This window comes from Hordeum vulgare, chromosome 2H (genome assembly GCF_904849725.1).
Source record: "Hordeum vulgare subsp. vulgare chromosome 2H, MorexV3_pseudomolecules_assembly, whole genome shotgun sequence".
NCBI classification, from domain to species: Eukaryota; Viridiplantae; Streptophyta; class Magnoliopsida; order Poales; family Poaceae; genus Hordeum; species Hordeum vulgare.
In genome coordinates, this window is record NC_058519.1 from 163,751,669 (window position 1) to 163,759,549 (window position 7,881).

Consider the following 7,881-nt stretch of genomic DNA (forward strand, 5'->3'; position numbering starts at 1 on the left):
TATTCCAATGATAGGCTTCCTCAAATTGCCTTAGGTCTTCGTGAGCAAGCAAGTTGGATGCACACCCACTAGTTTTTTTAAGAGCTTTCAAATACTCGTAGCTCTAGTGCATCATTTGTATGGCAATCCCTACTCATTCATATTGATATCTATTGATGAGCATCTCCACAACTCATTGATATTCCTAGTTAATGTGACTATCTTCTCCTTTTTGTCTTGCAACCTCCACTACATTCCACACCATCTATAGTGCTATAACCATGGCTCACGCTCATGTATTGCGTGAGAGTTGAAAAGGTTTGAGAAAGTAAAGGTGTGAAACAATTACTTGGCCAATACCGGGGTTGTGCATGATTTAAATTTGTTGTGCAATGATGATAGAGCATAGCCGGACTATATGCTTTTGTAGGGATAACTTTCTTTTGGCCTTGTTATTTTGAAAGTTCATGATTACTTTGCTAGTTTGCTTGAATTATTATTGTTTCCACGTCAATAGCAAACTATTGTTTTGAATCTAATGGATCTGAAAATTCACGTCACATAAGAGGAATTACAAAGGACACCTATGCTAGGTAGCATGAAAGCATCAAAAATTCATTCTTATCACTTCCCTACTCGAGGACGAGCAGGAGTTAAGCTTGGGGATGCTTGATACGTCTCAAACGTATCTATATTTTTTTATGGTTTCACGCTATTATCTTGTCATATTTGGTTGTGTTATGTACCTTTTATATCTTTTTTGGGACTAACTTATTAATTCAGTGCCAAGTGCCAGTTCCTGTTTTCTTCATGTTTTTGACTCTTTTCAGATCTGATTTTGGAACGGAGTCCAAACGGAAGAAAAACCCCGAAATGGTTTTTTCCTGAACGGAAGAAGACCAGGGGCTTTTGGGCCAAGCCAGGTGGGCTCCAGGGAGCCCACAAGCCCCCACTCCTCCACCAGGGGGAGGCGGCGGTGGGCAGGCTTGTGGCCTCCCTGGCCGCCCCCTGACCTAGGTCTTTGCCCTATAAATTCCCAAATATTCCCCAAAAAATCAGGGGAGCCTCGAAAATACTTCTCCTCTGCCGCAAGCTTCCGTTTCCGCGAGATCTCTCCGAGTCTTGGGTTTTGTTTGGCCAACTAGATCGATGATTCTTGCAATGGGAGAAGTGCTTGGTTTTGGGTTCTACCATGTGGTGACCTTTCCCAGTGACAGTAGGGGCAGCAAGGCACACATCAAGTAGTTGCCATCAAGGGTAAAAAGATGGGGTTTTTATCATTGGTTTGAGATTATCCCTTTACATCATGTCATCTTGCTTAAGGCGTTACTCTGTTCTTATGGACTTAATACACTAGATGCATGCTGGATAGCGGTCGACGTGTGGAGTAATAGTAGTAGATGCAGAAAGTATCGGTCTACTTGTTTCAGACGTGATGCCTATAGAAATAATCATTGCATAGATATCGTCACGACTTTGCGCGGTTCTATTAATTGCTCGACAGTAATTTGTTCACCCACCGTCTACTTGCTTTCATGAGACAAGCCACTAGTAAACACTACGGCCCCTGGGTCTATTCACATCCATCGTTTACACCACCGCTTTTACTTTGCTTTGTTACTTTGTTGCTTTCAGTTCTCACTTGGCAAAAAATCTATAAGGGATTGACAAACCCTTCATAGCGTTGGGTGCAAGCTTTTGTGTTCGTGTAGGATCTTGAGATACTCTTCCGCCGGATTGATACCTTGGTTCTCAAACTGAGGGAATACTTACCGTCGCTGTGCTACATCACCCTTTCCGCTTCGAGGGAACACCAACGCAAGGCTCCAAGGCCACGGGGGAAATCCTTTGCATACTTGCCTAGGAAGTCCCTTAAGGCATAGCCGTAGCTGAAGGATTCCTGGTGCCGTCGACACAACAAATTCCTGGCGCTGTTGCAAGGGATACACAGCAAACATCATTAACCAAGTGGTAACATAGTCAATCGGTGGTTTGCTAGGTTATGAATAGGTTGAATGTTTTCATGGCAATGTTGATAGGCTTGCATTTAACAGGTGGTAGGCAACGAAACATAGCGGTAGAAACTAAACAACTAGCATGGCACTGATAGTAATGGTATCTGGTAAAATGGTCATCTTGCATGAGATCCCGCTTGTAAGAAGAATGACTCCGTGAAGCAGACGACCCGACATAGTCGAACGGATCCTCACTTTCTGACACGCTACGGAACTCTATCGAGATGAAGCAAACCGGAAACAAGAACCAACACATGTTGTTCACCACGGCACATGCACAACACAATGCACAACACATATGATGCATGATCGGTTTAATGCAAGGCATGACATGGCAATTCACTCCAATCAAACACTACACATTAAGTGAAGCTCAATATGCAACGAGATGCATATTGACGAAACTCCACATATGAATTATTTAGTTCACTCTTGTTTAGGTACACGGCAATATTAAATGTTGTTAAACATGGCAAGGGGTGAAGTGCAATTTACCTACCTATCTAGGCATTTTAAATGAGGTCGGAAATGACATATAACATCTCTGAAATGACCACATGTGTTACTTTCTAAATCTGTCCAGATTTGACCTAACACATTTTATGTTTGTTAAACGGCAGAACAAAATGTTTCACGAGAAAATACACATCGTTCTAGTCCATTTACATATATGGAACATCTCCAACAGAGCTACAGTTCAAAAGATACGAACACCGGAGGATGTGATGCCACGAATGCAATATGTATGCAATGACAGTCACAAGCATTCCAAACCATACGAACAGCAAGATAATATGAATGTACACGATATTCCCAGCAAGTTTCATATAGGACACGATCACAACGCAGCAACGGTTCAACAAATACAAGCTAAACAAGAACTAGCTACAATCTGCCCAAAACAACAACATGGCATTTTCTACACCCTAAAACAACAAGCTACATGATTCTAAAATGCTCAAACAAGACATGAGGCAGTAGTAGTCAAGATGCACTACAACACCCTACTAATATCATCTATCATGGTAGCATGGAACACTTAGGAAAACAACTCACAAAATGGCATCTCGCACACAGTTTCAGACTTAGTGAAAATAACACTGTTGACAGTGCACTTTTCGATCTGAAGGCATATTGGCAGCGTCAAAACTATATCTACAGGGCACCGAATTGCATTAAAATTTACAGCATGCTAGAGAATCTTATGAACTACAAATAACTCCATTGCACAGACCCCAAAGGAGATGTAGATCACTAGGCAAACTCATGGCAAGACACCAACAAAATATAACAGATCTCACACTTAGAAATATTTCAGCATCTCCAAATCAGCACTATTTTCTAGCATGTTGGCAACAAACAAACAACACCTAAACATGGATTTCTATCGCAACCAAAATTACCGGGGGCTAGCATACATAACCAACAGCATAACTCTAGTTCACAACTAATGCATATCACGCACGGAATAAATCCCACAAAATAAATAAGAGGGCAACATGGGAAAATATCGTGCACACTAGTTTACTCGAAAGACAAAATTAAACGCACAATTAAATTCTATAGATTTTTCTACCCCGAAAACATATATAATATGTGGGGTTGAAAAATAAAAACTAACGCCACACATATATGCGAGAATAAGACCTAAACACGACATAGCAAACTAATGATGCCACCTAGATGATAACAGCGAGACAACTATTTCTAAAATACATGGCAAGGGGTTGAAACAACATGGACATTTTATTTACGGGATTTAAGCAATCCGGACGCGCACAAAAATATCTATGCAACAATTAACCTATTAGGATAGCATGCAAATCTAGGCAAACAGCGGGTCAAACCACTCCAAACATGCATACAAGTTATAAAATATGGTCCTACGTGATAATCTAGTCAAGTTTCATATATAATTCACCGTGGTCCGACGCACAAGATAAAAGTTATAGCCGTTTAAAATATAGCAATAAGCTAAAAATACTAATCGTAAAACCTAAAGAAAATCTAAGCGCGTCGAACTGAATCCGGTCCATCAGTGACATCGGCGCAACATAATCAATAGGGCTCGGGCGAGGAATAGGCCATCGTATGCTCACCTAGGGGCCTTGGCCCGGTCGGTGGGGAGGTGGGCTGAAGCGAAGCGGGCCGGTGGAGCTGCGGTTGGCCAATCCTGGCCGAGGCATGGCCCAGGCGTTGGGGGCGAACAGGCAATGGGGCTCGAGCACGAGCTCCTCCCGTCGTGCTCCTCGCACAGGAGATGACGGCGGCGGCTCGCGACAGGGACCGGCACGAGGAGAGGAGTTGGCCGGGACGGGCGTCAGAGACCAGATCCAGGCGCGGCTCACCGGATCCGTCCGGGGCGGCGGCACACGGTGGCGTGGGGCGGTGCCATGGCGAGGATGAGCGACTCAAGCGGCGGCTCCCCCAGCGGAGAACGACGTCGGCTCGGCCAAAGAGCAGCAGCGGAGCGCCGAGGCGAGGTCCAGCGCGCTGCAAAGGCCCAGCCGACGGCGGCTCCGGCGAGCAGGACCGGAGGGGCAAAGCTCGGGCAGCACCCACGTCCAAGGCGAGGAGGCACGGGGCGAACCTAGCGTTTCGCGGCTGCAGCTCGGGGCGCGGCCCGTTTCGGGCCCTGGGCAGGCTCCAGATGGGCTCGGCGGGCCCTGGTGATGGGAGAAGGGAGGAGGAAGTGGGAGAGATAGCGGCTGGCTGTTGGGGTGGCATGGAAATCGAGGCACAGGTAGGGTTTGCTCTCTATTTATAGAAAGAGGCTAGGGTTTGCTGATTTTGTCCGAATTCGGACAACAGGATCCCGATCGGACGGCTCGGTTGCGCCCTAGGGTTACGTGGGCTAGCTCACCGTGACGGAAGTGGTTGAATGGCTAAGACAAGAGGGAAAATGGGCACCCGACGACAGAGTTTAAACCAACGAAATAAACGTCCGACGATAACCAAAGACGATGCCGCTAAGGTCCACTGTTCGGGTATCAAACGAACTCCGATTGCTACAAAAATTGGCAGGCGGGAAAACTACAACTAAATAAGACTGGACGCCAAGTTTCAACCCAATCCGAGAATATTTTATACAAAGTTCGAAAAACAAGATTTTAGCGATGTCGCGGGCGCGTGCGAGTGTGCTCGGGTTGAAAACGGACAACGACGAAAATGCAGAGAACCGGCAACTAATAACGGATGCAGGTTTTGAAAACTGGCGGCAACGGAGTGCCGATGCAATGCAGATGATGCGCATGATGCAAGGATGAACGCGACAACCAAACGAATCACACGACGAGAACGGGATAAGAGGGGAATCTTCTGGAGCGTGGGTCTCGGACTGTCACAACTCTCCTACACTATCAAGAGATCTCGCCCTTAGATCTAAGAATGATAAGTGGAAGAGGAAGAGAAAGCAAGAGGTAAAACTTACTTGCTTCTCTGAAAAATGAGTGAAACCAACGATCCTTGAAGGTTGCAAAGAGATGAAGAATGACCTCAGAAACAAGCAAGAATTCTCACATTTTGGCAGCACTTCAGAAGGAAAAGAGGATGAAATTTGATAAGATAGAAAGAACTTGACAAGATTGACAACAATCCAACTCAATTGAGAAGCAAGGAAGGAACATGAAAGAAGGTAGAACACTCCGGAAGAAGAATTGAAATCTCTTTGAAGAAGGAAGAAAAAGAATAAGAATTATGTTATGCTCATCGTTCATCAAATTAAATAAATGACAATCAATGGGTTTAGCATACAAGTTATTCTTCTTGAAAAGAGAGAAATATATAGAGCACAAACTAGAAGAAATCTTGAACGAACCACAGACAAGAATTGCAAATGAATGGGGATAACAAGAATGGAGAGACCATGATCCACCTGAGAGAAAACTTGAACAAAACACCGGAATAAATGAGAAACGAACGAAGAGACACCAATTGAGAAGAATTTGAGAATGAAATCTGAGAGCTGAGAACAAAGAAATCTTCTGAAATGATGGGCTTCGGAGGATCAAGAAATAAACACAACACTGAAATGCACCAGATAGATATGGAAGGACTTACTCATGATTGACAACAATTAAGAAGATAACACAAAGCTGAGATGACAATCTTCAATAGAATGGACAAGATTTGAGAGAAATACTTCTTCAATCTTCAATGGAGAGAATGATGAGAAGAACATCACCAAGAATTATTGAGACACTCAGGAAACGATTAGAAGAGCTAGGAAAGATCCTGGGAAAACATATGGGTTATGGGCTCACTCGGAAGAAACACCGTTGAAAAGATTGCTCAGAAAGATAGATATTGCACTAGTATAATTGAAAACTTGATGAGGTAGAGAAACTTGAAATAGTTGAAAGGATTGAAACAAGAAACCTCTAAGATATCTTCAACACTCTGGATAGAAAGAGATTGATGAATAACAAGAGAGGTTTGAATATGAATTTCCAACATGAGAAAGCATTTGCAGGATGAAAAGGACATGGTGAGCACTGGCAGCTTGAATTGAATCCACCGGAAATAAGAACCAGAATGAAAATGATGAAGTCGAAAATCCTGAGAATCTTCACAAAGAATCACCGGGAACAAAAGAAAAGAAAATATGGTGGAAGAAAATAATAAAAGGAAGATACTTGAATTACTCAAGAAAAGGGCGGGAGGGCGGGGAAAAACAAAGACAACTTTGAACAGATGGGATGAACTTCAGAAAGAAATGATAGATTGATCTTGCAGATTTGGAGAGGATAGAATTCACTTGAAGAGAAGCACTCCGTTGAAAAGAATTGACATGATGACTGTGGTTGAAAAAGAATTAACAAGTCAACTGATTGAGCAAAAGGATTAGCACTCTCATAAAAATATGAGAACACTTCTTGGAAAGATGTGAATTCACCACTTGACATCGAAGCAACTCGAATTACCATACTATAACAACAAAGGATGAGGCTTGCAAATTAGCCCGAACAAACTCATGAGAGAGATTCCGTCCGATATTTTCGTGGATGAGCCTCGCACGGGCTCTATCCTATAGTAGTCATCATGTACAAGGCAGTGCACATGACATATGAAGTGTCCCCGAGTCATAGCAAGCTACAAGGACTCTTTAATACAAAACGAGAACCGTTGTAAGACGATGTGAACAAACGAATCCACTAGATGTCGAACCCCAACCTCACATCATGCATCTGCTGGAAGATTGTCCTATAAGTAACTACTTGAATTCCCACCTAGGAACTTCCAAAATTTCTGGTCATGCAATCGGGTCCACGGATACAAGGAGAATATCCTTGTTCAACTCCTAACATCTAACCCGTCCAGTGTATCACGTCCGTCAACACATAACCATAATCTAGGAACCTCATCTATCTCACACACACTTGTAATCACAACGATACTAAGTATGGCGATACGTCCGGACCTATCTGCACCAATACTAGGGAAGCCAAACTTCTCTCGCCACTACTAGTATTGAAGCAATTTCGAACATCCTTCGTCCTGAGATACTAAGAAATCTGAATGACAACGATGTGCTCAAGAATCCCCTAGAGCTCAACTCCCCGGAATAAAATCAACATAGCATGAGGCATTAAGTCAGAACTCCGTCACATCGACATCATATATATTCCAAAAATATTCGCGTGATCCTAAAAAAAATTTAGTGAGAACAGGAGCAGAATTAAAATCTTATGTCGAGATTCCTCACCAGCGCATAGAAGAGGAGAAAAAAGAATTCTATTCTCGAATATAAAACTAGACTCAAAGCAGTTTTTACTAGACTCGACTCGGCCAAGTTCGATCAATCAAGGGGCTCCTAGGTCGGTACTGCTCTGTTACCAACTTGTAACGCCCAAGATGTGGTCCTATCCTTATTTTTGCGTGAGGGCCT